We start from the raw sequence: 23,759 nt of genomic DNA, 5'->3' as shown, positions 1-23,759 counted from the left end.
TTGAAACAACTTTTAAATCACTATTGTGGCCAGAAAGAGTCCCTGTGGGTTTTAAAATGTTATGTTCGCGACATCACTACAAATGAAATGTAATGCATCTGAAAGTGGAACAGAGTGTGAACCCAGAGCTACTGTACATGTTGCACGGAACTTCTTTGCTTTGAGCCAATAACAGCAAAAACTTTTTATCACTAGCTAAAGAACCTGAAGCAATCCAGAAGTGTCTTTTCTGGACAAACGTAGACCAAACCATGTCAGGGTATTACCGTATTTATCGGCGTATAACACACACTTTTTAGGCTAAAATTTTTTGCCTAAAGTCTACCTGCGTGTTATACGCCAATAAGCCGCTGCAGTTCAATGATTTAAAGCGGGTGCTTTAAATCAATGAACTGCAGCGGCTTTGCAGGTGCAGAGACCGCCAGCGCTGCCGGCTTCTCTGCCCCTGCCTGTCCTGGGGTCTAGAGCCCTGCTGCCAGCCCTTCTCTCCCCCTGGCTATCGGCGCCGCTGCCCGTTCTCTCCCCCTGACTATCGGTGCTGGCGCCCCATTGCCGGCGCCAATAGCCAAGGGGAGAGAAGCGGCGCCGGCAATGGGGTAGCGGTGCCGACAGACAGGGGGAGAGAAGGGGCAGCGGCACCCATTGCCGGCGCCGCTGCCCTGTTGCCTCACCCATCCCCGGTTGCATAATTACCTGTTGCCGGAGTCGGGTCCGCGCTGCTTCAGGCCTCCGGTGTGCGTCCCATGCGTCGTTGCTATGCACTGCACGGTGCGGCGCAATGACGAATGACGTAATTGCGCCGCGCCGTACAGCGCATAGCAACAACGCAGGGGACACACACCGGAGGCCTGAAGCAGCGAGGACCCGACCCCGGCAACAGGTAATTATGCAACCGGGGATGAGGCAACGGGGCAGCGGCGCCGGCAATGGGTGCCGCTGCCCCTTCTCTCCCCCTGTCTGTCAGCGCCGCTGCCCCATTGCCGTCGCCGCTTCTCTCCCCCTGGCTATTGGCGCCGGCAATGAGGCGCCAGCACCGATAGTCAGGGGGAGAGAACGGGCAGCGGTGCCGATAGCCAGGGGGAGAGAAGGGTTGGCAGCAGGGCTCTAGACCCCAGGACAGGCAGGGGCAGAGAAGCCGGCAGCGCTGGCGGTCTCTGCACCTGCAAAGCTGCTGCAGTTCATTGATTTAAAGCGCCCGCTTTAAATCATTGAACTGCAGCGGCTTATCGGCGTATAACACGCAGGTAGACTTTAGGCTAAAAATTCAAAAAATTTGCTGCCCCTTCTCTCCCCCTGGCTATTGGTGCCGCTGCCCGTTCTGTCCCCCTGACTATCGGCACCGGCGCCCCATTGCCGGCGTCTATAGCCAGGGGGAGAGAAGCGGCGCCGACAGCCAGGGGGAGAGAAGTGGCAGTGGCACCCATTGCCGGCGCCGCTGCCCTGTTGCCTCCCCCATCCCCGGTTGCATAATTACCTGTTGCCGGGGTCGGGTCCTCGCTGCTTCAGGCCTCCGGTGTGTGTCCCCTGCGTTGTTGCTATGCGCTGTACGGCGCGGTGCAATGACGTCATTTTTCATTGCGCCGCGCCGTGCAGTGCATAGCAACGACGCATGGGACGCACACCGGAGGCCTGAAGCAGCGCGGCACCGATAGTCAGGGGGAGAGAACGGGCAGCGGCGCCGATAGCCAGCGGGAGAGAAGCGGCGGCAGCAGTGCTCTAGACCCCAGGAAAGCCAGGGGGAGAGAAGCGGGCAAATCCTTGGTAAAATGAGGGTGCGTGGTATACCCCGATAAATACGGTATATTGGCATGCTTGATCTCAAGAGAGTAATTGCTCACTATTCACAACATTTTACATGTAAGATATTTACAAATACATGCACTTCTTTCTAGGTGATTGATACAATTCAGATGCTGGAGGCTGGTAGCCATTACATCTTAGGCTGCATTCACATCACGATTTCTCCATCCAATTGAGTACACGATTTTTATAACTTAAAATCGTATGAAATCGTATATATAGTCGGATCCATTGACCTCCATTAAAAAATCGGATCCATTAAACACATCCGATTTGATCCGCATCCGATTTAACACGATTTTTGTTCGGGTCTGAAATCGGGGTTGACCACGATTTCAGACCTGAACAAAAATCGTGTGAAATCGGATGCGGATCAAATCGGATGTGTGTAATGGATCCGATTTTTAAATGGAGGTCAATGGATCCGGCTTTATATACGATTTCATACGATTTTAAGTTATAAAAATCGTGTACTCAGGTCGCATGGAGAAATTGGAGAAATCGTGATGTGAATGTAGCCTAAGAAGAAAGTCATTATTTTCTTATAACCAATATAGCAGTAAAGCCGGTAAGTCAAGTCAATGTTGACAAAATAATGTACTTATTTGATATTTCGAGAAAAATATATTTATAAAAAAATTTTATGAAATGATATACTCATCAAGTTGTATTTTGTACACTAATGCTGAGACAAATTCCTGGAATCAAGAATCACTTTTCATGCTACTGTTACTCTGAAAACATCAATAACTAGTGAATATGTAACCTTTATAGATTAATAGGTTGTCTTCTGTAAACAAATGCTACCTATAAAAAGACAACATTTAAATGTAATAAATATATGGAGACAAACACTTGGGAATAGTTTAATTCCGATGACTGATGTGTTGTGTGTACATAAGCCGAATAACCAAGGACAAGCAACAGCTGCAAAGTGAAGAGTAAGCAACAAGCGATTGTCAAAAGATCCATTAAACTTAGAATGCTACTGCCGCAACAGCTGGAAGATGCCACAATGGGAATTAAAGTTGTTCCATCAGTTTTAACACCTTTCATTACCAATAAGTGAAAAATAATATGGGTGATTCCCACAAGAAATGCTGAACGTCTGCATGATTGCATGAGGCAGGATAGGTTTGCTCCTACCCTGGACAGTTCCTAAAATGGACAGAGGTGTCAGCAGCGAGCACTGTGGTCAGACACAAAGGACATTCAAAAAGAAAAGAACTTGTCCTGTGGAACTGTCCGGAGCAGGAGAGGTTTGCTATGTGGATTTGCTCCTGCTCTGGACAGTTCCTGACATGGACAGAGGTGTCAGCAGAGAGCACTGTGATCAGACAGAAAATAATTATACAACTTCCTCTGTAGTATAAAGCAACTGATAAGTACTGGAAGGATAAAGATTTTTTATAGAAGTAATTTACAAATCTATTTAACTTTCTGTAACCAATTGATTTGAAAAAAATGTTTTCCACCGGAGTGCCGCTTTAAATTTGCGCTATTCTGGCCCTATAACTTTTTATTTTTTTGTAAATGGGGCTGTATGAGAGTTCTCATTTTAGTTGTTTAGTTGTCACACTGTTATGTTTGTTTTTTATTGGAATAATTATTGTTTTGATGGGACTTTTTGATCACTTAATTTCATTTTTTTCTGATATATGAAGTGACCAAAAATCAGCAATTCTGGTGTTTGGTATTTTTTTAAGTTCATACAGTTCACTGTGTAGTTTCATTAACAATATATTTTAACCTCTTAAGGACTCAGGGCGTACCTGTACGCCCTGAGCCCGGTCCCGGTGTTTAAAACGGGGTCACACCGTGACCCTGCATCACACCGGGTCGGTCCCGGCTGCTATTCATAGTCGGGACCCTGGGCTAACAGCGCGCGGCACCAATCAAACACTTCAGAACACAGCGCAAAAAATGAGTCCTCATACCGGCCCGTACGCGGAAAAATAAAAAAATTATAGGGGTTAGAAGATGAGAATTTTTTACATATAAATTTTCCTGCATGTAGTTATGATTTTTTTCCTAAGTACGACAAAATTAAACCTATATAAGTAGGGTATCATTATAACCATATGGACTTACAGAATAAAGATAAGGTGTTATTTTTACCAAAAAATGTACTGCGTAGAAACGGAAGCCCCCAAAATTTACAAAATGCAATTTTTTCTTCAATTTTGTCGCACAATGAATTTTTTTTCCGTTTCGCAATGGATTTTTGGATAAAATGACTAATGTTACTGAAAAGTAGAATTGGTGGCACAAAAAATAAGCCATCATATGGAATTTTATGTGCAAGATTGAAAGCATTATGATTTTTTAGAAGGTGATGAGGAAAAAATGAAAATGCAAAAACGGAAAAACGTTGAGTCCATAAGGTCTTAATAGATCGGGCAATTTCGCATGTGCCTTTTTTTTTCTGGTACATTTTTTTGGCAAATTGAAAAATGGGGTGAATTGTATCTTTAATACGGTTGGTGGGGGTGGGGGGGGGGTATTTTTTAAGTCTAGGAAATGCTTATTTTGAATGCTTTTATTGCCAATACTGATATGGCTATACATGAGGCCTCTGTCTTCCATAGAGCCACCCCGTGAGTGCCTTGGGGTGATGATTGGAGACTTGACATCCTAGTTTCCTTTAGACATTTATTTTGCTTTCTTCACTGCCAAAACATGATAAGTCAAATGGGTTTTACTGAGCCAAGTCTGTGATTGGGATATCAGATGGCAAGTTCTGCTATTTAAACACATTATATTAAAGTTTATTAGGAAATCTCGGAATCCACAAATCAAGCTAAACTGAAATATACCGAATGAGCAAAACATAGAAACACTCCATTTACCAACTCAGTTGCTCACACCAGGAAACCTAGTAATGTCACATAGAAAATACAGTCACTGCCTGTGTAGTGCAGACCTCAAGCCTGATGCTAGAAATGAGTACATGTTAGATACCACACTGTGCATTTCTATTGTAAAAGCAAACTACCTGTGCTTCTCCAACTGGTCACCTGAAATGAACCCGCCATGTTTCCAATTGTTGTGACTGTCCTTGCTCTTCTGGCTCTGAACCTGCATGTAAGCCAGAGGCAAACAAAAGAATGCAAGGCTGAACATAGGATCATAATATAGACGAGACAGCAAAAAAGGAACAGAGATAAGATGCTGAACACACATTAAACTAAAGGATATTTCTCACCAGAAAAATTTTTTATCACAAAGTTATAAATACAGTATAAAAGTTAAAAGAAACAAGACATACTGTAAAATGCATTACCAATAAATGCCATGGGCACCTTTGGAAAGCATTTGTAAATTCTTGCTTTTGTACCTAGTATTCTACAAAATAAAGCTTTTTCCATAACTATTTTTTTTTTTTAAAAAAGCTGCTTAGTTTCACTTCTGCTTCAGAGTTTTCTGTGTGAACTCTATTTTTCATCTACACTTGTACACAGCATGTGGGATTTATTCCTACAGACGGCCTTGTATCTGCCTTTCTTTGTTTCTACAGCCTGCCTTCCAAGGATTCCCTCCTACTGTCCACAATCTGAGCTGTAATGTAACTCACTCCACCTCCCTGCTACTAATACTTAGGCTATGTTTACACGATGGAATTCCGCATTGGAAATCCGCACAGAGATTTCACAGCAGCAGAGTCCCATTGATATGAATGGGATTCTGCCGTGCTGTTCACATAGCAGAATTTCTGTGCCAGAAACATCTGGCGCTGAAATTCTAATTGTTCGCACTTAAATGCATTGGAGCGGTCCTAGCGCCGGCAGAACTCTGCTGTCAGGAGAATGTCCGCACTGAGATCTTCTGTGCGGACATTCCCCCGTGTGAACATAGAGGGGTGCATCTGATAAACTTATGTATCAGTCTAATAGTAGGAAATGTTTAATGATGACTAATGATTTTTTTGTTAGGGAAGGAAAAGGTGTGGGAATTTTTTTTAAAATAAAACCAATTTAGGATCCCTAACCAAATCATAAGCAACAGATTATTTTAAAGATATGATATGAAAATGGGAAAAAATGTATACCAAGCAGTTTACTTTTTGATCTGTATAAATTGTGATCTATTTTGTTGGTGAGATGCCAAAATGATGAAAAAAATTCCTAAAATGTATTGATATAAATCTTAACTGCTGTATGTTTTGTGTGCAGGGATCATTGCATTTGTGTTTGGGCTGTCCTAAATTAATTTTGTCTACAAAAAGGTACAAGTATTCATATATGTGACATCCCTAGCTCTTCAAGATCAGTTGAAAGTAAAGGCATTTTACATGGGGTGATTAATGGCAGAATGGGTCGATTACTGCCCTGAAATCGCAAGAATTTTAGACAAACATGAAATTGCAGGAGTCATGTGGTCCTAAAATCATCCTTGCCCAGCAAGGGGATGATCATCCAGAAATGTTGTAAGTGAAGGGCTTTACGAACAATCACTGGCCGCTCACAGAGCTGTGTAAAAGGTTTATCTGTTAGGCAATCTGTTAGGTCTGCACATCTAAAACCTTATTTCTATTTGGAGTCCTTGCTTACTTAGAATTTATTACTATGTCTTTAAAACTTACAACAGTGAGAAAAAAGGTTGTTCTAGCAACCACTAAAATTCTGAAGAAAAGTCTAAAGAGTGCCCAAAAGGAAAGGAAAACTATCAAGCAACATAACGTAATTCCTCAAGTTACAATATTTACAAACCATAGGTTACAGTATTTTCACCTTCAACCACACTCAACATACAATGCCCCATACACTCCAAATCTGTGAAACATGTAAATCAGAGTGTGCATTTCACTGGTTACACCAATATTACTTTTCTACTTACACATATGCAAATGTCCCTGATATCCATTCAGATACCTTCAGATTGTGTGGACACCATGCTATCAGTAGGGAGAGAGACATAGCTTCCCCATTAGGTCCCCTCCATTCACTCCATTATCCGGAGTGGTGCAGGACCTGTCAACTGAAGATGTCATTTCATCACGCAGCAGGTCCTGCACCACTCTGACTTACAGGAGAAGGTGCTACACCACTAACAGCCGAGGGTCTAGAGGCATCAATGCAGGAGCACAGGGAAGGTGAGTGATGTTTTTGTTATTTTTAGAGGGGACTTATTGGGGGAAACTAATTGGATTATCTAACCAAAATGATGTTTCCTACCTACCTGACTACCTAATTACTAGGGGTTTCTACCTCATAAAGGGGGATTCCATACCTACTTACTGGGGGCTTCTATCTAATAGGGCAGGGTCCCCAACTAACTACTCAAGGCATATCTTAACTATGAATGACAGTGAGGTCATGTTCAACTTTCTCCTTCACAAAGTCAGGAGCCACAAAGTAAGGCTTCACAAAGTTAGAAGCCACCTCTGCAGTCACATGATCTTATAAAGAAAGTATCGATAAGTGGTATCAGTGATTAATTGAAAAATAAATGGTATTGGTATATCCCTATACAGATCCATGAAGAAGCTCTGATCTTTTATATAAAAAGTGATTTACAGCTTTCTTACTTGTATATGTAAGGACTTGCTTTCTCTGTATTAGTTTTCATTTTTATTTTCTTTAATCTTCACTTTTTCCTGTTTTTGGTTGACATTTTGGAGGCTTCAGAACCAATTACCTATTTTACATGGTGTTATGGTCTCAAGACCCAATGGATTTTACACACAATGGTCTCAACATACAATGGTCGTCCTGGAACCAATTAATCTAGTAACTTGAGGGACAAATTTTTATCCTAAGGAGGTAAATGATGGACGTTTCTACTGAAGAACTGCAAGCAGAGATCTTGAAAACTGAGAGAAGCCAATACAAAAGGTATATTTGGAAATTGTATTACATGTACATGTATTATCATTTTAGAAAGAACAACACTGTGTAAATGCAACTGTTTTCTAATCCTTGGCAGGGATACAAATTCAGTCCGCTCCAGCGACCATCCACTGATGCTTGGAAGAAAATATTAGCAATGGAAAGAGTACAATTCTTCTCAGTATGTGAACTGATAAAATATTTTTTAAAGAACATTCTTGATTCTGATCAGTTTAATACAATAGTGTCGTAAATAAAATAGAATTAAAAAAAAACTAGTGAGGTCAAGTCGTTCTAGACTGCACAAATATTTCATGTAAAAGGCACAATTAGTATTTATAGGAATAAAGACTAATTAAAAGACAACCTTTATTCAGAGAACTATGAATATGCACTAAAAGCTTATATATACTTATCACTTAATAGTCAGGTGGGTGGGAACTTTAGTTCAAAAGGAATTTGAATGTTAGGCTTAGGGTGGTGTGAGCCTGATTTATGCCCCCTGAGCCTCATAGTCACCCTCATGAGCCTAGCGTTCACAGTCATTTGTAGTCTTTAGATTGTAAATTCTATACATCAAATAGTAAAGTGCATCTAAGAGGGCAACTTCAGGATTCAGAAAGATCGGATTATGGATCTGGGTCACCCATATAGGGAAGGCTGTGGGCAGGGCATCGCTACCCCTACCCTTTTAGATGTGGATTATATCACTTCTATATTTTCATGTGTTTTAGACCCATTTTATACACTTTTGCTACGCACTCAAGAGGGAGTAAAGAAGAGTGTGGCATCACCAAAAGGGGCATGTTTTAAATGCTCCAAAAATGTGTTGGTGCAAATCTTTATGTAAAACTTAAGTTACCAACAAAAGGTGTAAACTTAAGACTAGACAAGCTAATGGTACACACATGTTCTGTATAATAGTTTAGTTATTCAGTATTTGGTAGATATTCTGTAAATATGGTACTAATTTTCTTTTTGACTTCTGGCCAATTTGCTATTGGCCACTAGCTTAAATGGGCAATGTCAGATACAAAAACTTTTGATATGTTATAAAGCATGCAAAACCAATAGTTTTGCAATAGCTTTCATAAGAACATTTTCAGTATTTCATACTGAAAAAGACGGTCAAACAACTGCCCCCCCCCCCCCCCCTGCCTGCTTGGACACATACTAGTCCTGGGCTAGCAGGGCTCAGAGCTACTGTCAGTGAGGACAAGCTGGGAGTTGTAGTTTTGCTAATGCTTGGGGAGATGTGAGCAGACAGCATACTGAGGGAGGGGGCAGAGACCTGCACAGTGAGGCCACACCCCCTCCCTTTGAGAGGAATTCAGACTAGTGAGCTAAATTAAAAGTGTAATAAAAAAAAAATAAAGGTGCTAGACACATAAAAATTAGATGTACATGGTCAGGATTAGGTACTGAGTGATATATTAAAAAAAATGTTTTTTGTTGGATCTGACGGGTACACTTTAAATCTAAAAAAAAAAATCACAGAATAGGTTAGCAGCACAGCACTTAGAGAGAAAAGAACAACCTTAACTTCAGAAGCTCATAAGTACTGAAAGGATTAAGATTTTTTAATAGAAGTAATTTACAAATCTGTTTAACTTTCTGGAGTCAGTTGATATATATATAAAAAAAAGAAAAAGTTTTTTCCTGGATAACCCCTTTAACTCCCAAGGTAAGAGACCATACTAGTAACCCTGCTCGACAACGCTCAAAAATTACCTTTTAGGATAGATAAAACATAAAGTTTATTTAAACTGCATTTAAAAAAGGCACCACAGATCAAAATGGTAACCTATGTTGACCTCAAAGCAAAAAAAGCAATTAGCTTAAATCTAGTCAGAAAAGCCAGCTGCATCCCATAGTACACTGATCAAGTGGATCACTAAACATATCTGAATACACCACTTGCATGGGTAAAATCAAGTGTACCAATTCATATCCAGGTAAGAATCCCCATGTCTTTGTCAGGAACAATTCATAGCAATGAAATGGTCTCAGACCAACCACACTAAATACTTCTTTAAATTCATTTATTCTAGAATTGAGTCATAAACTTCATGTTTTAACTGCATGACACAAAAGTCTCTATTGTCAGACTCCTAGTTATATATCCATTGCTATAATGATATCAGGGCAACAACGTCTGCGGCCAGAGGAAATCTCTCCAAACAGCTCATTGTGGTTGTATATACCATTCTTGATGAAGGATTGGCTGTCCACTATTGTTATGTCAAGATGACCTCAACAAATCTTTGTTTTTATGCCTATGATGTCCAATAGAAATCTTGTGTGTATACATATCACATTGTGATGTCAGAACCTGAAAATTACAGACATACCAAGGATATGTTGACTCTACCTTCCTAGAAGAGAGTTCCATCTCATTTGGCTTCAGTTCTTCTGCATCAAAGTATACAGAACTGTATCAGAACTGGTGCAGAACATTAAAATACAGCTAATTCAGAACTTATGACATACTTGAAAGTATTTCATAATATTAATGTAACAATTGATGGACAGGGAGATCACCCCTCATTAAATGTCACCTTAGAGTTCCATGTAGATGGCCTGCAGCCCTGCTCTTTTATAGGGACATGGAAATCCTCTGTAGCTGAATTTGTCCTATTGGCATCATTAGCCCATAGGACAAAAAGCCCCGGGTAACTACTGTATATAACACTGTATTACATTTCGCTCTCTGGGAGACACATAAGGACATGGAAATAAATCTGCCCTGTGTCTGAACTGGTAACTGAAATGGTTTATCCCTGGAAATAGTAAGCATGTAGTACGACAGAACACTGTGAATACAAATTAGTCATAACATAAACTGAAAGCATGAAAAATACTCATATGCATAAACCTCATGGCGCTAATCCTTACTAAGCTGAGATCCAAACACGAGCGTGTCATTGTTCTGAGATTCTTACTGTCAGTGTCATTATTCTTGAAAAGATGTGGATACTGGAAGGATATGCTGCATACTTCTACAGATACCGAGACTAAGGTCTTATGCACACAAACAGGTAATAATACAGCTCATAATACAATATGTAGAACAATATTGCACACTGCAAGGATGGTTAATTCACTCCATGTGAGGATTCATTTCACAGATAAATTTTCCCCCGAAACCAGTATACTTAATGGATAACACTCAGAAATATGGTATTAGGAATAATGTATAGCATACATATTGCTTTTTAATGTAGAGGAATCTTTGTTAAAAACCTATGTATGTCACCATATTTCGATGGCGTAGACCACTTGGCATTCTTAGTGAAAGAACACCGTATTGGGATCTGTGGGATACATATTCTACATACCATTGTTGGTTAGTAAAGTGATCCAACCAAACCTACACATAATCTAATCTATAAATTGTCATTTAATGTAAAGGACCTGTTAGAAATGTTTTCAATTAAAGTGGTGTATAGAAAGTGAAATAAAACATGTAAACTTAAATGACTTTCAATTCAAATGATATAAAAACTATTCTCCTGTGCAGTCATAGTAGCATCCACAACTAGGGCTGGGCGATATTCCGGTTCAGACCGAATAGCGAAATTTTTGTGCTGCATGATATGAATTTTTCCCATACCGCAATACCGGTTGGGCCCCTCCCCCTTGGGAATGAATGAATTATCAGCCCAGTGCTGTGCTGTCCCCACATCAGGGAACTAATCATGTTACCCGCCAGCGCTGTTCTGCTCCCCCCCCCCACCAAATCATGTTACCTGCGAGCGCTGTTCTCCCCCCCCCCCAAATCATGTTACCTGCGAGCGCTGTTCTGCTCCCCCCAAATCATGTTACTCACCAGCGCTGTTCTGCTCCCCCCCAATTAATTATCAGACCAGCGGGGTACTACTCACATGTCACCCGCAAGCACTGCCCTCCTCCTCTTTGTTGCGGGCCGCTGGTGCTGGAACTCTATACTGTACGCCAGTGGTCTCCAGACGGCTGTCCGGGCATACTGGGATTTGTAGTTTTGCAACAGCTGGAGGTCTGCAGGTTTGAGACCACTGCTGTACACTGTACCCCTATGCCTGGGCTGCAAAAGATAAACAAAATAAACTTTAACTTACCTACGTTGGCCTCACGCTGTTCCTGGGGACTGGAACGTCGGACAGCCTATCACCGGCTGAGCTCACTGTCATGTAAGAAGCCGGCTTAACCTATCACTGGCCGGGGCGGAACATCGCTGCGGCTGGTGATAGGCTGAAGGCTCTCCGACGTTCCAGTCCCCAGGAACAGCATGAGGCTGACGTAGGCTGTCCGGGCATGCTGGGAGTTGTAGTTTTGCAACATCTGGAGGTCCGCAGGTTGGAGACCACTGGCATACAGTATAGAGTTCCAGTGCTGGCGGCCCGCAACAAAGAGGAGGAGGGCAGTGCTTGCGGGTGACATGTGAGTAGTACCCCGCCGGGCTGATAATTAATTGGGGGGAAGCAGAACAGCGCTGGCGGGTAACATGATTTGGGGCAGCGCTCGCGGGTCACATGATTTGGGGGTGGGGGTGAACGAAATACCGTTATATACTGTGGAACCGCCATAAGTTACAAAAATACCATGATACAAATATTTGGTCATACCGCCCAGCTCTATCCACAACCATTTTTACACACTCTCAAATCCTACATCCACTATCCTATTATGCCTGCAATGGACATGTATCTGCCATTCATGTGTCCTGTCAATGGTGGCACTGAGGGATGTAGCCACATAATTCTATCCGGGGGCAGGATTGCTTTCTGTCATTTCTCCAGTACCAGAAATCATGGGCTGTTCTGGAAAACCTATTTCTCCTGCCATACTACACTTCTTATTTAAATACCGACTTGTATACCACATCAAATATTTAAGCTGCGTGTCATTTTCTCCTAAAAACTACAGAGGGCCCAGATAAGACAGAGATGACACCAGCTGCATTATAACGGTTGGGAAAAGGGCAAACTTTGAAGAAAGGAGACAACATGACAAAGGGGTGGCTTCTAGAGGATGTGGTTAGGCATGTAGGACCAAAATAAATTACTGGGAGATGGATCTATAAAAGGGCTCTTCAGACTAATGATACTTGATGACAACTACCATAACTGAAGATACAGTAATGTCCACAATTTCTTGGGCAGGCCTTTGTGACTATACAGGAGTTTATTTCCACCTAGGAATAACTCTTCATGTCAGATTTCTTTCATCCTACAGAGATCAATGAACATAAATGCTCTTTATATAATTGTTTCTATTCATCATTTCATAAGTTTAATACTTACAAAATCCCTCAGTAAATTGCTGTTAACTGACAAGTTGCACAACTATGCTGTAAGGTTTCCGATCTATATGTTGCAACACTTTACCACTAACTGTCCTGTGCCCTCCACCTCTTTTGCTGTTAGCAGTATAGTTTTACATCTCTTGTACATTGCAGCATGATGTTTGCTGTTAGATCCAATGTTCCTATAAATGAGACCTGGCACCCCTTTTCCTCCTATAACAAACAGGGAAGTGTTAACGTCTTCACTCAACAACAATAGATTTTATTTTTATAAACAACTTTATTTTATAACATCATCATTTGTTGGTTTTTTTTAGCAACAGTGTCCATAACATGACAGATAATACATTGTGATAGTTTTTCTTATACAGAAACCACCAACAGCTTAACAGTCACATTTAGCACAGCAGCCAGAACTGGAAGACTGTAAAGACCTTCTTCACAGGTTGACGGGCTCCCGATAATAGGCGCCAATCACGTTGACCAGCGCTCGGTTGATGAGTCTTCACAAGGTTTGATCAATTCTACCATAGCTGGATAATTCCTGCAGCCCTTCACTTTATCATTACCGGGTAGACATCCCGTTTATATAAGGCAATGTGTAGTCAATAACAATGATTTTATTGGCTGCACAAGAGTCAGTCAACCGACAAACTAGTGTTTTCTCATTCGTCAGCTGACTGCTAACCTTTTTTCATAGGAAAATTATTGGGAATAAGCGTTCCTACGAACACTCGTTTAGTGATAATTGTAAAGACTTAAATGTGTTATCCAGGATTAAAAAAACAGAGCTGATATCTTAAAAATAGCACCACATCTGTTTTTTGAAGAAATTAGCTCTGTTTCTGGAAAACCCCTTTACCTTTGTTCACTGGAGGGATCTGATTTCACTGGGACAGGGTTAAACATATCCAAAATGCTTGGTTACTTTCCAACCCAGAAATCTGCTTACTTTTTGGCAACAGGAATCATTTTTCTGGCACACGTCTATAGTATCTGGTAAAAAGAAACAACCATGAACACTACCCATGCCAAGCCGAAAGCCTATCAGGAGGGGCCACAAGTAGGAAGTCACTCCATGACCAGCTTGTTGAAAAGACATGCAGAAGATAACACTAGGCTATTATAACTTTTTCAATTGTTAACACCTTTAGACAAAAACTGTACCTATTATTTGTTGTGCAAACAGCCACATAACATTTTCTGTGTACAGACACATGACTGCTGAATGGGTTGAGTCACCAAGACCAGAGGGGTAGGTTCTCACCACATTTTCTTTACACAGTCTTTGATACATATTTTGTAACAGAATCCAGGCACTAAGTGCAACAAACCGCTTCCCGGTGATTTTAATGGAATTAGGTATGGCAGTTTCTACTTAACAGTATTTTCTGGCATGGATCCTAAATGACTGCTCAATGCAGTCTATGGAATGTATGTATTGCAGTAAGTTCAGGATAAATCTGCAACCAAACCTATTTCTAAGATCCACGTCAGATTTTTTTTGCTTCTAATTACATTCATGTTAACATACCCTAAGGTCATATATGCAGGATACAGCAGTACATCTTTACAATGGAAGTGTTTTTCTTCTTGAAAATAAGAAACACTCATGTTCTATATGAATATACTGTATGCTTACAGAGATATTTAAACAGGGCTTTCTGTCCTACTGAGCATTTCAGATACATTTCAAGGTAATGATTCAATTTAAGAAAGTGGATAGGATAAACATTCTTCTTCATGTACACGGATTCAGTCATCATGACTCACCGGCTCATACTAGCCCCCATCCCCCCCACCCGCACTTCCATCCACAGCACAAGCATGTCCTATGATATTGAGGAGGCATTATTGATCCTAACCTTCCATTAAGTACAATAACCAGACACAAATACCACAGCAATTACAATGTTGTGGAAGTAAAGTATGTTACTTAAGCCTGGTAATAATATGTACATCTTATCTTTCATCAGAGTTTAATATAGAAAGCAATAAAACACACTCACTGTCCTAGCCGCAGAAAAAATTTGAAGTTCTGTAAAAAAAGCAAAACATACAGTCTGAAAAGAACTGAGAAAGAAAGAGAAAACCAATACATATATATATATATATATATATATATTCTCATTAGGGATCGACCGATTATCGATTTGGCCGATATTATCGGTCGATATTCACGATTTGACATTATCGGCAATTACCTTGCCCTGCCTCCCTCCTAGGCCAGAGACCACCACTGTCGCCGCCGCTGCCCCATTGCCTCCTCCATCCCCGGTTTTATAGTTACCTGTTCCCAGGACCCGGGGTCCGCGCTACTTCTGGCTCCTGCGACGTCCTGCGGTGTCCTGCGCGCTGCACAGCGGAATGACGAGTGGGGGGGAGGGACAGGCGGTAATACCGTGATACCGCGATAATAAAAAAAAATACTGTGATATTAATTTTAGGCCATACCGCCCAGCACTAGGATTCATCAATCTATATAGAGTAATTTTAGGTGTATTTTCTTGCGCAAAATCTTGCGCAAGGATATTTCCTGCGTTCTTTTTGTGCGTCTTTTTTGGAGGAACTTTTTCTAAAGATGTCACCGTTCAGGTGTACCGTAGAGCCATTTTTCCTGTAGACATGAATTTACTAACTGCGTCTTTTTTTTTTTTCCGCACAAAGTGTCATTTATTTATTTTTTTAAGAGCTGAGATGGGCTGGATTCTATTACTGCACATGATTCACAGAGACCCGTGCACAAGTTTAATACATTTTGTGCAGCTAAATGACAAATACACGCAGCAGAAAGGGGTAAAAAAAAGCTCTACCATACACTGATGTTGATGAATCCCTCCCCCCCTTGTGTGTGTATATATATATATATATATATATATATATATATATAATCATTCTCTGCTATGCCACTGGTCACAATTCAAAAGTGTCAAAAAAATAGATGCATTACAAATAAAGTTAATAAAATAATGCACTGCCATTTCCCACTTACACGGTCTATAAGTTTTTATAGTAGTTCTATAGTAGAGTCAGCAGGATTCAGCAATAAAATGAATGTAGCATTTCATTGCACATAGTGACACATTGCAACCATTTCACATGTACATATATGTATATATATTATACAAAGAAGACTCAGCACTCGGACCTCGGACCAGCGCATGCCAATGCCGGGCTCAATACATTCCATTCGAGATAAGAACACAGAAAAAAGTTGACGGCATTCAGGGTAAAAAAAAAAGTGGCTAAAAATGTATTGAAACAATAGCAAATACATGCAATGTTTCGGCCTGGTGGCCTTTCTCAAGCTTGAGAAAGCCACCAGGCCGAAACGTTGCATGTATTTGCTATTGGTGCAATACATTTTTAGCCACTTTTTTTTATCCCTGCATGCCGCCACCTTTTGCTGTATTCTAATCTGGAATGGAATATATATATATATATATATATATATATATATATGTTGCTTTACTTACTGTAACTTTCAAAACATGTCCTGTAATTGTATCTGTATATCACTAGAGCTGGAAATATTGGTGTAAAAGTCACAATCAAGGGGTGGAAACTTGTTGTCAATAATTCCAGTGAATAATATGGTAATCCTAGGGAAGTCGCAACTTCACATTCATATCGCATAAAACTGACCAACTCATCACCTAACAACTGTACCACTAGGACAAATGTTCAGAGATGTCAGAAGATCACAACAACAAGTGCCATGTGTGACTGTGCTAATGCATGAAAAAGTGTCTACAATGCAGTAATCCCGGCTTTACAAGTAGAAGTAACAGATGTACCAAGTGTGATGAAAACTCATTATTTGCACAATAACTGCTTCCAGATTGTCATAGATCACATCTGCGACTGTTAAGGCTGGAGAACAAATTGTCACAAGGACTGTGCTTAAATACTAAGAGAAGAATGAAATCTCTCTTGTTGCATTCACACTACGATATTTGCATCCGTCAAGTTCATACGATTCTATCCTTGAAAATCATACAGAATCTAGACATATCCATTGACTTCTATTGGGGAAAAACATGCAGCCGTTTTGTTTATGTTTTTTTTTTCTTGTTTTTGTCTGATGTAAAATCATGATTGACTACAATTTTGTATTAATTAATTGTATCCATTATTTAAAATGACTGTCTATGTAAATCATATCATTGTATGATAAATATAAAAATGGATATAATTTTTTGTAAACAAAACGGGAAATTGTAAAATCATACAGATACGATTTTTAGATACATCCAATAAACTTTTTTGGGTCATCTGTATCAACAATGGGGGAGATTTATCAAAACCTGCCCAGAGGAAAAGTTGCCCATAGGAACCAATCAGATCGCTTCTTTCATTTTTAACAAGGCCTCTGCAAAATGAAAGAAGCGATCTGATTGGTTGCTCTGGGCAACTTCTGCTTTGCACAGGTTTTGATAAATCTCCCCCCAATATGTTTGAACGATGCAAAAACTGTCACATGAGGCCTTAAAGGGGTATTCCAGGCAAAACCTTTTTTTATATATATCAACTGGCTCCGGAATGTTAAACAGATTTGTAAATTACTTCTATTAAAAAATCTTAATCCTTCCAAAAGTTATTAGCTTCTGAAGTTTTCTGTCTAACTGCTCAATGATGATGTCACGTCCCGGGAGCTGTGCATGATGGGAGAATATCCCCATAGGAACTGCACAGCTCCAGGGATGTGAGTCATCAGAGAGCAGTTAGACAGAAAACAACAACTCAACTTCAGAAGCTAATAACTATTGGAAGGATTAAGATTTTTTTATAGAAGTAATTTAAAAATCTGTTTAACTTTCCAGAGCCAGTTGATATATAAAAAAAAGTTTTGGCCTGGAATACCCCTTTAAGGCCTCATGTGACAGTTTTTGCATCGTTCAAACATATTGGGGGGAGATTTATCAAAACCTGTGCAAAGCAGAAGTTGCCCAGAGCAACCAATCAGATTTCTTCTTTCATTTTGCAGAGGCCTTGTTAAAAATGAAAGAAGCGATCTGATTGGTTCCTATGGGCAACTTTCCAGAGCCAGTTGATATATAAAAAAAAGTTTTGGCCTGAAATACCCCTTTAAAAAACAAGTGTATATAGGTTTGCATTTAGGCTTGAAGTTGACAGTTGACTGAAGCTGTCGGATATGTGTGTTTTTTTATCTTCACATACAGGGACACAACCATTGGAGGTTCAGACACTGTATGTCAGATTCTGTCACATTGCGCCAGAAATTCTGACTGCGCCAGAGTTTGTGGGCACTTTTGTTTCCTACCAGAATTGTGGCACCATTATTTATTATGCATCTATTGTGAAATAATGCTTTATCTACATGCTTCACCATACATGCCTAATCTACATGTTTCACTGTGTGTCTATTACTGTTCTGTGAAGAACCTTTGTACTAAATAATGCATTCAGAAAGTTTTCAGATCTTTACACTTTTTTCAAAATTTCAAAATTTTCAAAATTCCAAAGTCCAAAATAGTGCATTTTTGGTCACTTTTTATATCATTTAAAAATGAATAAAAAGCGATCTATGAGTCCTATCAATGCAAAAATTGTACCGTTAAAAACTTCAGATCACGGCGCAAAAAATACCGCCCCATACACGGAAAAGTTAAAAAGTTATAGGGGTCAGAAGATGACAATTTTAAACGTATTAATTTTCCTGCATGTAGTTTTTTTCCAGAAGTCCGACAAAATCAAACCTATATAAGTAGGGTATCATTTTAATCGTATGGACCTACAGAATAAAGATAAGGTGTCATTTTTACTTAAAACTTTACTACGTAGAAACGGAAGCCCCCAAAAGTTACAAAACGGCGTTTTTTTTTTCAATTTTGTCGCACAATGATTTTTGTTTCCGTTTCACCGTAGATTTTTGGGCAAAATTACTGACGTCATTACAAAGTAGAATTGGTGGCACAAAAAATAAGCCATCATATGGATTTTTAGGTGCAAAATTTAAAGAGTTATGATTTTTTAAAGGCAAGGAGCAAAAAATGAAAATGCAAAAACGGAAAAACCCCTGGTCCTTAAGGGGTTAAGGGGTGCTCCGGGGAAGTTAAGAAAAAAATAAATGCCCCAAAGCCCCACAATACCTGTTCTGTGTCCTCTGTATGTTATCCTTGCTATTTTGACAGCTCCTGTGGCCCCTGTTGTCTCCTGAATATTTTTTTCCCTTGCTTGCAGCCCAGACTACAGCTACCAGCAGTCAGTGGGGCTCTGTGTAATGGCTGCCAGCCAAATAAAGTGACCACTGTCACTTTAAACATTAATAACTCTGGAATGCTTTTAGTTATCATTCTGATTCTGAAATTGTTTTTTCGTGACATATTCTACTTTAACATAGTGGTAAATTTTTGTGGTATCTTGCATCCTTTCTTGGTGAAAAATCCCAAAATTTGATGAAAAAATTTTAAAATTTGCATTTTTCTAACTTTGAAGCTCTCTGCTTGTAAGGAAAATGGATATTCCCAAAAAAAAATTTTTGGGATACACATATACAATATGTCTACTTTATGTTTGCATCATAAAATTGACGAGTTTTTACTTTTGGAAGACACCAGAGGGCTTCAAAGTTCAGCAGCAATTTTACAATTTTTCACCAAATTTTCAAACTCGCAATTTTTCAGGGACCAGTTCAGGTTTGAAGTGGATTTGAAGGGTCTTCATATTAGAAATACCCCATAAATGACCCCATTATAAAAACTGCACCCCCCAAAGTATTCAAAATGACTTTCAGTAAATGTTTTAACTCTTTAGGTGTTTCACAGGAAAAGCAGCAAAGTGAAGGAGAAAATTCAAAATCTTCATTTTTTACACTCGCATGTTCTTGTAGACCCAATTTTTTAATTTTTACAAGGGGTAAAAGGAGAAAATGTATACTTATATTTGTAGCCCAATTTCTCTCGAGTAAGCACATACCTCATATGTCTATGTAAAGTGTTCGGCGGGCGCAGTAGAGGGCTCAGAAGCGAAGGAGCGACAAGGGGATTTTAGAGAGTACGTTTTTCTGAAATGGTTTTTGGGGGGCATGTCACCTTTAGGAAGCCCCTATGGTGCCAGAACAGCAAAAAAAAAAACACATGGCATACCATTTTGGAAACTAGACCCCTTGAGGAACATAACAAGGAATAAAGTGAGCCTTAATACCCCACAGGTGTTTCACGACTTTTGCATATGTAAAAAAATAATAATAATTTCACTAAAATGTTGGTTTTCCCCCAAATTTCACATTTTTTAAATGGTTAATACCAGAAAAGACCCCCCAAAATTTGTAACCCCATCTCTTCTGAGTATGGAGGTACCCCATAAGTGGACTTGAAGTGCACTGCGGACGAACTACAATGCTCAGAAGGGAAGGCGTCATATTTGGCTTTTTGAGAGCAAATTTTTCTCGGGGGGCATGTTGCATTTAGGAAGCCCCTATGGTGCCAGAACAGCAGAAAAAAAACACATGACATACCATTTTGGAAACTAGACCCCTTGAGGAATGTAACAAGGAATAAAGTGAGCCTTAATACCCCACAGGTGTTTCACGACTTTTGCATATGTAAAAAAAAAAATAATAATTTCACAAAAATGTGGGTTTCCCCCCAAATTTCACATTTTTGCAAGGGTTAATAGCAGAAAAGACCCCCAAAATTTGTAACCTCATCTCTTCTGAGTATGGAGGTACCCCATAAGTGGACCTGAAGTGCACTACGGGCGAACTACAATGCTCAGAAGGGAAGGCGTCATATTTGGCTTTTTGAGAGCAAATTTTGCTCGGGGGGCATGTCGCATTTAGGAAGCCCCTATGGTGCCAGAACAGCAAAATAACCCCCACATGGCATACCATTTTGGAAACTAGACCCCTCACAGAATGTAATGAGGGGTACAGTGAGCATTTACCCCCCACTGGTGTATGACAGATCTTTGGAACAGTGGGCTGTGCAAAATTTTTCATTTTCACGGTCCACTGTTCCAAAGATCCGTCAGACACCTGTGGGGTGTAAATTCTCACTGCACCCCTTATTACAATCCGTGAGGGGTGTAGTTTTCAAAATGGGGTCACATGTGGGTGTGTTTTTTTTTTTGCGTTTGTCAGAACCGCTGTAACAATCAGCCACCTCTGTGCAAATCACCTCAAATGTACATGGCGCACTCTCCCTTCTGGGCCTTGTTGTGCGCCCCCAGAGCACTTTGCGCCCACATATGGGGTATCTCCGTACTCGGGAGAAATTGTGTTACAAATTTTGGGGGGCCTTTTTCCCTTTTACCTCTTGTGAAAATGAAAAGTATAGGGCAACACCAGCATGTTAGTGTAAAATTTTTTTTTTTTTTACACTAACATGCTGGTGTAGACCCCAACTGTTCCTTTTCATAAGGGGTAATAGGAGAAAAAGCCCCCCAAAATTTGTTAGGCAATTTCTTCCGAGTACGGCGATACCCCATATGTGACCCTATTCTGTTGCCTTGAAATACGACAGGGCTCCAAAGTGAGAGAGCGCCATGCGCATTTGAGGCCTGAATTAGGGACTTGCATAGGGGTGGACATAGGGGTATTCTATGCCAGTGATTCCCAAACAGGGTGCCTCCAGCTGTTGCTAAACTCCCAGGATGCTTGGACAGTCAATTGCTGTCCAGAAATGCTGTGAGTTTTTGTTTTGCAACAGCTGGAGGCTCCATCTTAGAAACACTGCCATACAATACTTTTTTCATTTTTATTGGAGAAGGGGGGTGGAGGGGGCAGTGTACGTGTGTATATGTAGTGTTTTACTCTTTATTTTATGTTAGTGTAGTGTAGTGTAGTGTAGTGTTTTTAGGTTACATTCACACTGGCGGCAGATTACACTGAGTCTCCCGCTAGGAGTTTGAGCTGCGGCGGGAAATTTGCCGCAGCTCAAATTTGCAGCGGGGAACTCACTGTAATCTGCCGCCAGTGTGAATGTAGCCTGTACATTCACACGGGAGGGGGGCCAAAACTACAACTCCCAGCATGCACTGACAGACCATGCATGCTGGGAGTTGTAGTTTTGCAACAGCTGGAGGCACACTGGCTGGAAAACCTTGAGTTAGGTTCTATGACCTAACTCAGTATTTTCCAACCAGTGTGCCTCCAGCTGTTGCAAAACTGCAACTCCCAGCATGTACTGATTGCGGAAGGGCATGCTGGGAGATGTAGTTATGCAATGGCTGGAGGCAAGCAAGTACAACTCCCAGCATGCCAAGACAGCCTTATGCTGTTCCTGAATGCTGGGAGTTGTAGTTTTGCAAGATTTAGAGGGGTTCAAGTTGTAAATCACTGTCCAGTGGTCTCAAAACTGTGGCCCTCCAGATGTTGCAAAACTACAACTCTCAGCATGCCCAGACAGCAAACTGCTGTCTGTGCATGCTGAGAGTTGTAGTTTTGCAACATCTGGAGGGCTACAGTTTGAGACCACTTAGTAATCTACAACCTGAACCCCTCTAAATATTGCAAAACTACAAGTCCCAGCATGCCCACACAGCAAACAGCTGTCTGGGCATGCTGGGAGTTGTAGTTTTGCAACATCTGGAGGGCCACGGTTTAGAGACCACTGTAAACTGTGGCCCTCCGGATGTTGCTAGGCAACAACTCACCTAGCAGGACCCGGAAGCCGCCGCCGCCGCTGCACGTGGGGGATCCCCGCATGGAGGATCGCGATCCGGGATCCAGGTAGGGACCTTTGGCGCGGACCCTCCCTGGACGGTTCCCCCGTTTTGCCCGGACACCGATCGGTGGGCAAAGCGGGGGAACCGAACTTTAACCCCCCCTCCCCCGGTCTGCTATCGGTCGGTCGCTCGGCCGACCAATAGCAGAGATAGGAGGGGTGGCAACCCTGCCACCAAACTCCTATCCCTTTAGGGGGATCGAGGGTGTCTCGGACACCTACGATCCCTCTTATTTTCCGGGTCACCGGGTCACCAGTGACCCGTATGACCCGGAATCGCGCAGATCGCAGGTCTGAATTGACCTGCTATTTGCGCGCATCGCGGTCATGGGGGGGTCTCAGGACCCCCCCTCGACGATGTGCCGGGATGCCTGCTGTTAAATAACAGCAGTCATCCCGGTCCGATCACCGCTCCCGGCGACGCGGCGTTCCCGGAACCCCGCGACATACATGTACGTCGCTGCGCGCCAAGTGACACTTTGCGGCGCCATACATGTACGTCGCTCGTCGTGAAGGGGTTAATATCTGTGTGCATGCTGTGTTATTGTAAGCACAGTGTCCAAGTATTTTATTTCAAACTATCCTTTCCCCAGCAATAAATCATGCTATGCTCTGAATGGCAGCAGTCAGTGATTAGATCTACAGAAGGCAAAGAGTTGCGTCATGTACTGAGTTGTGACCGAGAGTCTACACAGGAGACGCTGGGCTGTTTCTCTGCCGGCAAGATCCTCACACAGGAAGTGGAGGGGGAAGCCAGACCCCCTAGGCAAGACAGAAACCACATGGTGTTTGTCTTCCAGAAGGGTGGGAGCTACTCTTAGTGAGGGCTTTGCCCAAAAACAAGGTGGATCTGATAATGATGTCTTTCTCTCACTCCCTTGCATGTAAGTGAGAGCTGAAAGAGGAAAAACTGCTCTATATAGCTAATGAATGATATTTAGATAAATACATAGGTCGTGAGAGGGAAAGGATGGGCTACAGGTTTAGTTCCCCGGACTACCTCTTTAATAACCCATAGTAAGAATGTAAAAATAAAATTATTTGAAAAGAGTTTTAAAAATTTTAAATTTGAATGGACAGTATTCAGACTCTTTGCTATAACACTTGACATTTAGCTCTAGGTCCTCCCATTTCTCTTGATCATCTCTAATATGTTTC

General features: G+C 41.2%; 1 protein-coding gene across 5 annotated transcripts in view; it reads right to left on the bottom strand.

The window, feature by feature from the left end:
• Nucleotides 1-23,759, bottom strand: part of ST6GAL2 (ST6 beta-galactoside alpha-2,6-sialyltransferase 2) — a 155,465-nt gene that overhangs the window by 116,015 nt on the left and 15,691 nt on the right. For 2 of the 5 annotated variants that reach the window (XM_056556037.1, XM_056556041.1), the window contains exon 2: nucleotides 4,796-4,878. The exons of the other annotated variants lie outside the window; for them this stretch is intronic. The gene's annotated coding sequence lies outside the window, so the exon portion shown is untranslated. The remainder of the gene's footprint in view (nucleotides 1-4,795; nucleotides 4,879-23,759) is intronic. 5 annotated transcript variants of the gene reach the window in all.

This window comes from Hyla sarda, chromosome 2, assembly GCF_029499605.1.
Source record: "Hyla sarda isolate aHylSar1 chromosome 2, aHylSar1.hap1, whole genome shotgun sequence".
NCBI classification, from domain to species: Eukaryota; Metazoa; Chordata; class Amphibia; order Anura; family Hylidae; genus Hyla; species Hyla sarda.
Note: the sequence above shows the minus strand (reverse complement) of the source record. Positions and strands in the feature narration are given on the sequence as shown.